This window comes from Coptis chinensis, chromosome 3 (assembly GCF_015680905.1).
Source record: "Coptis chinensis isolate HL-2020 chromosome 3, ASM1568090v1, whole genome shotgun sequence".
NCBI classification, from domain to species: domain Eukaryota; kingdom Viridiplantae; phylum Streptophyta; class Magnoliopsida; order Ranunculales; family Ranunculaceae; genus Coptis; species Coptis chinensis.
Window position 1 is genome coordinate 89302844 of NC_141458.1, and position 10583 is coordinate 89313426.

The following is a 10583-nucleotide window of genomic DNA, read 5'->3' on the forward strand; positions in this document are numbered from 1 at the left end:
TGGAATCGTTTCACTGATCTTCTAGTAGAATGTCCCCATCATAATCTTGGTAAAGACACACTAGTTCGTGCCTTCTTCAAAAGCCTATCTCAACACCATAAGGAGACGTTAGACATCATGAACGGAGGTAATTTCTTAAGTAAAGGAGCCATAGATGCTTATAACTTCTTAGATAATCAATCCAAGAAAAGTAGCAACTGGAGAGGTAACGATTACTCCCGCTCTAATACTTCTTCTTCAACAGTTAAGGCAACCAGTATGTTTGAGGTAAAACCTAACCATGAACTTAAAACTCTTATTGAATCCCTCACTAAAAAGGTCGATGCCCTCTCTGTGCATAAACAAGAAGCGATACCCACTCCAGTCATGAACATCAACTCCCCTCCATGTAATGTATGTTTTAATCCTAACCATACCAATTCCTTTAGTCCCTTACTCTATGGATCACCGCCACCACAACCCGTAGATAATTACACTTTCACCAACCCTAACATATAATGGATGCAAAACACTAATTATAATCAACAACAATAACCTACACCCCCATGTATTAATTATCAAAATGTTAGGCCCATTACAAACTTCAACCAATTTAACCAACATCTAGGACAAGGTGATTTAGGTGACCAGAACAGAAGTTTAGTGCTCATGACCTAGAATGATCAACATCAAGACATGACCATGCACCAAGCCTTAGTTCCAGTCACTCCACCAGTTAAACCATCTACAGAGGACGTATTAGTGACCTTGCAGGAAAAACAAAATCAAATTATGCAACAAAACTCCAACTTGATGAAAGATCGGCATGATCAAAACACTAACATGCTATAACAAACGATGCAAATGATGCAGTCTTTGTGCCAAAAAGTTATTAACATGTCTCATAACCAAAATAACAACCAACAAGGAGTGGTTTTAGGTCAAGTTGTGCCTAATGCTAAGTCAACAAACACTGCCTTCAAAGTAAACAATATTCAATATAATGGTAATATAAACTAAGGGGACCTACAGGCAGTCACTACCCTTCGTTCGGGTAAAATAGTTGATAATAAAGTGACTATGCCTGAAGATTGCCCACAAACGGAAGCTAAAAATGGAACCATACCAAATACTATCATAGAAATTGAAGACCCTACAGCTGTAGAAGTACCAGTTAAACCACAACCAAAAGGGAAAACCTTATAATACCACATAATAGAAATTGATGATCCTACACCTGTAGAGGTTCCAATATGGAAACCTAGTTGGAAAATGGCAAAAGATAAAAACAAGGTTAATAATATTGTTGACCCTTATGCTACGTATAGAGAAAAACCACCGTTTCCCCAAAGACTAGTTGTGTCTAAAAAGGACAAGAATTTTGATGAGATTAGGAAAGTGTTTAAAAATCTAACCACTACACCATAACAGGTTATTTGCAATGGCAAAAAACCGTTGCTAATAATTTTCGTAACGTTTTTTAAGCATTGCAAATATGGCATGGGTAAAGTGTTGGAAATTTTTGCAACAGTTAATAAGCGTTGCAAACAAAAATTTCCAACGGTTATTAACCGTTGCAAACTGAAATTTCCAATGTTTACTAACCGTTGCAAATAGAAATTTCCAACGCTTATTAACCATTACAAGAAAAACTTTCCAACGGTTTTTAAGCGTTGCAAATATTATTTGTAACGCTTGTCTATGCCTGTTTCGTACAAAATTTTAGCAACATTTTTAAATTTGTAACGGTTATGAACTATTGCTGATGGGTTGCAAATAAAAAAAAAATCTCATATTTTGTAGAAACCAGCTAAACCTGCCCAATTTTATTAGGACGCACTTAACCTGCAAAAATAACACTACTTGTTCTATATTGAAACAAACATTTCATTTCCATATTGAAACAAATATCTCAATTCCATGATGAAGTCCCCATTGTCTTTTCATACCATTTGATAAGTAAATAATAGCAAACACAAGCAAAAAAAAAAAAAAAAAAAAAAATTAGAATATTCGTTAAACCATGTATGCAATATAACTTCAAAATATTTTCTAAGAGTTACAAATTCATATTTACAAATAAGGGTAACATATTCAATACGATTTTCCAAGCAATCTCGAATCATTGCAATACCAAGTATTGGTGATGGCTTCACTCACTATAAATCCTAGTGCAGCTCCACAAAGTCCATCTAATTCCTAAAAAATCACAAAACAAATAATGGACTTAGAAATACAATAGTACTAATTAAACTCATACAATTAATTAAATATTTGAAAATCCACCTAAAGGAAGTAAGACAACAAAATGATACCCTATACAATACACTGAACAACACATTGAATGACAACAAAATGATCTATCTAGCTATTCTAAAAGGCTTTGAAACACTTTTTATATAAACAAAAGTACCACTTCTATAAACTAAGGACTGTCCAAAAATATTGTCCTGCATCAACATGTACTAACAAGCCATGGACCCAACATAACTCCTAAAAAAGAGGGGTCGGAACATAACAATGTATAGAGCAGATCGACCTACTTTGTACCAAGTGAAATTCAAATTTTCAAACAAACACTTGTGTCCAATGATAATATATAGAGCAAATAATATGGATTCTCTAACCATGACACCCAACTAGAAGCATCTAGTCATCAAGACATTAGTTTCAAACACGGAGATAAATGGGGCAGAGAAATTGTAGATAAAAAAAAATATAAGAAAGAGTTGTACGAAAGATTTGTCTAACTTGCTTTATATTTATTAAGCACAATACAAACTTAGATACTGAGTAGTCCACCAATAGGGAAAACCAAACCTAAAAAGTCAACAAATAATGATAAATTGTGAAGACATTGACACGTGGTCGAGCCACGCGTCCTTGTAGAGTTAGTATAGCGGGTCATAAAGAACAATGAAGGTCATGTGCTCCATTGCTACATAATATATATATAGTATTCATTCCATGACTAGCTATGTATGCACTAGTGCAACTATGCAAGTTATGAATGAAACAAAACTTATGTGTTTGCGTACTTAGTCAAATATGCACAATATATTGCTTGATACTTGCTCCACTCTTACCTCTTTGATTTCTTTAGATACAGTTGGAATTTGGCAAAAGGGCATCCTATCGGTAGTCACTAGCTAAGATAAGAAAACCCTAACCTAGCAGTTGTGAGAGAGAAAGAGAGGTTTTCTATTTCGACATATCGAGCGCGATTTCTTTTTTGTTTTCCCTCTTTTTGAAATTTCGATGTTGTTTTGGGTTTTTGGATTTGTAACACTTCTCAAACGATTTTTAAGTATTAGCAATTAATTCCGGAAATTCACCAAAATAAAGTAACGCTTTACAACATTGCTAACGGTAAATAACCGTTGCAAAGCAAAAAAAGTGCGTGTTGCAAATATCCTATTATGGTGTAGTGGGAGGGAGGGACGAGATTTGTCATTCTCCTAAACTCTCCAACAAAGAAACAAGATGACAATGAAGTGGGAAAGTGGAACACTAAGTCTCTATATTAGTGTATATTGTTCCTCTTGTGGTACGATATCTGCTCTATTAATATGTGATTTTCTTATGTTGTTAACTTATAAAGTGTGACTAATCAACTCCTGAAACTAGGTAAGAATGTAGGATACAGAGTGTGCTTATGTTCTCTTATAAGTAGGAATGCTACTTCCAGCAATAACCTGCAAAGATACAGAGTGTGCTTATGTTCTCTTATAAGTAGGAATGCTACTTCCAGCAATAACCTGCAAAGACTAGGGAAACCCTTCTACATATGTGTGAGGCATGCTTGGGCATATGTTAATTTGCATATTTGAAATATAAATTTGTAGCCAGCCTTGGGTCGCGTGGAGATGTGGAAATTTTTATTCAATGGATGCAAGGCCCTTATACACATGATTTTCTTTAATATTTTATTCAATTATTATTGACTGTACGACAAACCAAATAGTTTTCTACATGTCTAGAGGCATATACAATAGCCGCACAAGTTAGGCTTATAACTTTATATACAGTCTAACTGTCTCTTCCAGTATCAAAAGTCTAGGTACTTTCCAACTCCACTAAATCCCAATGTTCAAAGGAACTATGTCAGACAAGCATTTAGTGAACTGAAACAATGAAATTTCAGCACATGTTCCTCAAATACTCCATAAGTACATGAATTTCTCACTAACTTAATATATATAGAGGACACCCATACAATTGTTACAGATAAAGATCAAGGGCAGTTCAACTATAGTGAATATAGCTCGTCTGAACTAGAGGGTATACAATCACATCTCACCTAATAGTGCTAGAGACACCATCTGATCTAAAGGGATGACTCTTGACTTAGAGGGTGACATTGAAGCTTTACTATTACATAAGGAGGAAATGCATATTGAAGAAGCATAAACCAACCTGAAAACTCTCACAGCTCCCCTAGCTGAGATGACCTCATGACAATTCTACAAGAATTTAAAAGCTAAGGTTTCTTTTTCAATGCTAAGTTTTTGATAAAGGTGTAGAATTTGTGCTTCTTCTCGCAAACTAGAATGGTTATTAGAGTTATCCACCAATCAGCAAGTGAATTCAATAATTGCTATTATTCCTTCTTCTTGATTGAATTTTCTCAAGGCATCATTTCTTCCAATACCAACTGTTAGTCTTTCAAAATACATAACAACTCGTATTAGCAAATTTATGTTAACTAACTATCTATGCGTAAACACAAATAATCAATCATAAATAAGTGCTTATATCAACATTCCTACTCTCAATTCATTATACAATATAGAGAGTCAGGATTCGTTCCACTCTTAATCTATCAAGACTAAAATAGAATTCAACTAATCAAACACAAAGAAACAATGGTGAGAGTAATGTTATGTTGAGATTTCTATTCTACGATTATACTATGGATTCAAATAAATCTAAATTAACTAAACTAATAAAAATAGGGTTTTGATGGAAGAGAAAGTTATAAAGAAGAGTAATCAATCCACCTAATAACTAGTTTCATACAAGAATCGAATTATTCATTGAAATGAGATCATATTTAGGTTTTCATGCAACGATTCAACATAAAGCCTCAACCTTTATCATCCCTAGTAACAACCTACATCTCTATAGTCATTATTACTAGCATGTATGATTATTACAACCAAGTCTCTCGACTTAATTATAACAATCCCTAGTTTAATTTATCATATGCTTATTTTGGAAGTCATACAATAAACTAAACTTATTGAAATACATACATATAAAATAATTCTACCTAAGAAATCTATTCCTCATTAGGTTTCATAATCACTCCCTCTAATGGGGGGATTAGCCTAATATCATTATACTATCATTTCTAAAACAAGAGCAATACGAACAAGTCATGATTGAATAAGTGATTTTACTTATAAATCTAATTGAACAATAAGATAATATTCAAAATGAATTAAAACTGATGTAGAACTAAGATTATGAATAACTAATTATAAATTTAAGACAAACTAAAGCTATGAATTCAATATTGAATTAAAAATTAAAACTTGAAATATAAACTAAGTATTTTATTCTAAATCTTAAATCTTGTTCTAACAACTAATTAGATTAATCTATAAAAACTAATTTAATGCAATGAAACTAAGTATTTTTCATCATTCACTAATTAAAAAATAACTAAAAACTAATTAACTAAGTAAAAAAACTAAGTTTAAAACTAATTTTCTGATCTAGAAATAGGTATCTTAAGAGCTAAGCTTTTGTCTCTTGATATAGAAGAGACAAGATCCACAATTTCATGCATGGGCTTGGAGCCATGTTTTGGGCTGGAAAATCGAGCCCAAAACCTCATTACTTCAGTCCACAAAGGGCTTTTCAGTTAGAAATGACTTCAATAGCTCTTTTCATCCACTTATGCTTCTCTGATTGGAACAAGGCTTAAACCATTAGAAAGCTCATTCCGATCCGGTCATTTTGACGTAAGGTAGGTCCAATTTTGAGGTCTGAGTCCAAAAATACGGCCTTCGGAAGTTCATCTGACTTTTGTGTGCTATTTCTGCCCGCATTGACTTTGACTTTTCAGCTTTGACTGGGATTTAAAAAGGCTTTTTCTTCTTGAATCTTGGCCTTTAATCATAGAACTTCTTAGCAACCAACCTTTGCTTTTTTATCTCGCAAAAGGGACGCATTTCTACACGTATTTGACTCCAATGCCTGAAATACATAAGAACACGATAACGTTACTAGCTCTTACTTATTAATCACATAATTGGTCTAAAAGTAATTTTGTTAAGGAGTTAAAACTACAGTTTTGGGCTCTTATCAACAACCCAACAAAATTTAGCATTATATTAACTGGTTTAGGCTAATTATCTAAGAGAAACAGTTACTCTCACCTCACCTTCAGAACAAATAGATTCAAAGATGAGAAAACTCGAAGGACAACACCTAGGACCTATATATCTCGAGACGTCACACTTTAATTCTAATGTCTACGAGAGCATGGGTTGTAAACTTATAACGTGAAGTGATAAGAACTTGGAACCTTAACTATGGGCGTACAAAAAAAAATGTATGTTTAAGGGTTAACTAATCAATCTTTAAACCTTTCTATATCTACTATAACTCAATCCAAAAAAGGCCACAGCTATTACTCTTTGACAATTTTCTAAGTTCAAACTATATACGAAAGGAATCTTTGTAATTGCAAAAAAACAAATATATGCATAAAAAAAAACCTGGAACAGAGATTGTCGGAATCCTTCCAACTTGGTTAGTTAGCCACCTTCAACAAATTTGAAGAAGACCTGCATAATGAAAAATGCTAGGACTTGTAGTACGTAAACTATTTTTTCTTTATAAAATTGGCTTTATGCTCTCTAATTCTTATAAGTACTAAGGACTTCTCGATATTGATTTAACTAATAATAAAAAAACTTTTGAAAAAATAAATTGACAAATATTTAAAAGAGTAGAACACATAAGACTAGATCTACGTACTCTGGAGGACCTTGCAGCTTCTCCTTCACTATCGAACAGCCCAAGATATATATACCTGCAAGCAAGCGTCGTATTCTCAACGATGATAACACGGTTTCCATGCATACATACTGTGCCCAACAACCAAACAACCCCATGGGCCTTAGCATACTCTGATTTGAAATCAAATATGACTACTAACTACTACAAACGTAACACAAGCATTTTCTTTACTGTAAAAATAGGACACAATTGATAATCCTGGACAAATAGCTTTTCTTTCTTTTCTTTTGAAGTAATCATTTTTAACATAATCGCAGAAGAAGAAAACACAATACAAGCAATTCCTAGAAAACCAGAGGCTTAGCTTCATCTAAATAACTAAGAGCATCTCTAGGTGGTAGTAAATTCAGTCACATCCTTCAAATTTGAAAGAATGCATCGGAATTTGCCGAAATTCCATCTAGGTGGTAGCATTCATGGTCGCATCACCTGCTTGTTCGCATTCTTGTTCGCAAATTTGGCAATTTGGATGCGAATGCAGAGCGACATTGGTAATGTCGCCCCAATTTTTTTTTTTTACTTTGACCAGCACCACACGTCAGTAGTATTGTCGTGCGCCACTACTAATGTCACGCGAGTTATTTTTTTTTACATTTTCAATTTGGTGTGACAGTGGGAATGTCGCATGAATTTTTTTTTCAACTTGGGGGCGACATTGGTAATGTCGCGCAAGGTAGCCCTATTCCAAATTTGCGAATGAAATTTGCGACCACTTAGAGTTGGTCGAAATTTGCCACCAATTTCTTCATTCGCATTCTTCAAATATGAAGAGTATACTACCACCACCTAGAGGTTCTCTAACAGGATAAAGATCATCACTACTGTCTCCCTGTCAGTTGAAAAGGTACAGTGCATAACTTTAATTAGTTTTGGTTTCTATTAGCTGCAATTACGGTTAAAAGGGAACCTTATAAACAAGATAAGAATGGAAAGTTGCACAATCAAAAGCAACAGTAACATACATTCCTTGTATCATTGGAGTCATTTGTCACCATAAAAAACTTTTGAGTCTGTTGAATCAAGCTACATGAACAAGTAAAATACAAAAATAAGCATTTTTAGTTATTAAAAACAACATCAAGCAATACAGTAATCAAAGCAAACAACAAAGCAAACAAATAACAAAAAAAAGAGGATATAGATCATGGTTATGATTGGAAGTATGTTGCATGCAACTATCAAGAAAGAAAAGACAAGTCAATAAAGAAAAAAGTTGATTTCAATTAATAAATAGACCAAAATTTAGATAAAATACGTAAAAAAACAATAACAAAAACAAAACTAGGGCACTTCAGTAAAGCAATAGGAAATTTATCATATCAACAAAACCTCAATTACTAATTATTTGTCTCATCAAACAGTTTCAAGAGTTTACTGTCTCTGGCCCGATAAATTATCCTAATGCTGTAATGCTAATACAACTAGATAAAATACAAAGATTAACATTCTTGCAAAATGACATGAACAAATTCTCAATAACAGAAACTGTGAGGGCAAGTACACTCACCTCGATAGACAATATGCAAAGGCCAAAATAGTTGATAATGATCTGACAAAATTCAAAAGACGTTGTTTAACAAGCTGACTAGCTTCGGAAGGTAAACTTATTGGATCCAATGCCCTGCAAAAACATAGGATCAAGCAGATGGAAGAAAAACTTACATAGAGGATTGTCTAGCAGATGGAATAAAAAGACAAAGGTAGATATTATTCTCGCAATTACAGGACCGAATTATAGACACCTGCAGACAAGTGATGCTCCTGTCCACAAGCAACGGTTGAATATAAGAGGACATTACATAATGTGTGCTACTCTTTTTCCAGCTACTAACATTGTGCTGCAACCAAGTACGAAGAAGAAATATAAGCACTTAAGCAGCATGTCGAGTGCAGAAGTAACCACAAAATGAAAAGAAGTATAAGTAAAAGGTTGAAAAACAAAATTTGGTAAGGTTAAAAATAATGAAGCACACGTACACGGAGGAAAATGTTCTTGCTATGACGCGGAAATGGCGCTAAGCCCCATACAGCAAAAGCAATGATGCTGACTGCGGGGATCAGTCGTAGTACAAGAGGACTGCCACCATACATGTTACATGACCTGTATAAAATAAAGAAAACCAACAACAAACACCATCAAGGAAACAGAAATAATACAAGCTTTCCTGACTCTTCCAATACAATTTAGAAAGAGAGCAGTACCTCGACACAACTGTGACAGCAGTTTTCAGAATAGGAATCTCATTTGCTTGCCCAGGGATAAAGAAAGAATGACACTTGAAAACATTATTTCTGGAAGTATATGAATATATTGGCATGTTCGCACTCTCTGAGAGGCGCAGACTCAAAGCATCCAGTCTCTGAATACGTATAAGATAATTCAATAAACCTAAAAGTGTCAACTGTGGAGATAGCATATTAGCATACAGTAATAGCAATCGTACATAGACATTAATGCAAACAGCGCATGGAGTAATCAATAACAACAAAAAATGGCAATCACGTTAACAAAAGCGATTGTGAGCATAAGCATGAGGGAAACTTTGAGAACAAGTACACTCACCTCGATAGACAATATTCGTGGTCAAAAGGGATTTGATTGAAGCATCTCTCAATCATTTACTATACTGTATTTAAGCAGTTGAACTTTACATCTTCCGGTACATCCTCTAAGGTGTCATAAACAGCAAACAATTAATTTAAAACAATAAACTCAAAAAAAATAACCTTTCAGAGATCCGAATTAACTGAAAATATTGCAAAGCTCGCTCCAGCGCATCGGCCAAAAATAAAAATCGTACCTTTGAAGCAAGAAAATTCGGAGCAATATCAAGCCAAGCAAAATTGAAGTAGTATTAACCCAAGTGAGCGAGAGAGAGAGAAAAGGGTACCGGCAGTGAGTGACAGGGAGGAGACCTAAGAGTGTAGCGGTGGTGAGAGAGAGAGAGGAGAGAGACTAAAGTTAAGGTTATTTTTTATATTTCAACTGAAATAATAGAGCGCGATTGTTTTTGGTTTCCCTCTTTCGCAAAATTTTCAAATTTTTTATTTGTAACACTTCGCAAATGATTTTGAAGGGTTATAAATTAATTTCTGAAATTCACCAGAATTAAAGCAACACTTAGGCTGAGTCCAATGGCTCTCTATCCCTCTAAAAGTAGTGTTAAAGTCAATAAAGTAGAGCTAAAATCAACAAAATAGAGCTAAAGTCAAAGGATTTTACTCTCTATCTCTATTTATTTAGAGATAGAGAGTAAAATCCTTTGACTTTAGCTCTATTTTATATATATAGAGAGTAAAATAGAGATAGAGAGTAAAATCCTTTGACTTTAGCTCTATTTTGTTGATTTTAGCTCTACTTTATTGACTTTTAGTTCTATTTTGTTGATTTTAGCTCTACTTTATTGACTTTAACACTACTTTTAGAGGGATAGAGAGCCATTGGACTCAACCTTAACAACATTATAGCGTTGGTAACTTGCTAACGGTAAATAACCGTTGCAAAGCAAAAAAGGTCTATGTTGCAAACATCCTATTATGGTGTAGTGAACTATAAACCGACATTTTCTAGA

General features: G+C 34.0%; 1 long non-coding RNA gene across 1 annotated transcript; it reads right to left on the bottom strand.

Moving 5' to 3' along the window:
- Positions 1 to 9219: 9219 nt before the first annotated feature.
- On the bottom strand, positions 9220 to 9944 carry LOC147511500 (uncharacterized). The gene is made up of 3 exons (XR_015217003.1): positions 9813 to 9944; positions 9575 to 9680; positions 9220 to 9371 (listed from the first exon to the last, which is right to left on the bottom strand). It is a non-coding gene; the product is annotated as an uncharacterized LOC147511500 (long non-coding RNA).
- Between the last annotated feature and the right edge of the window lie 639 nt (positions 9945 to 10583).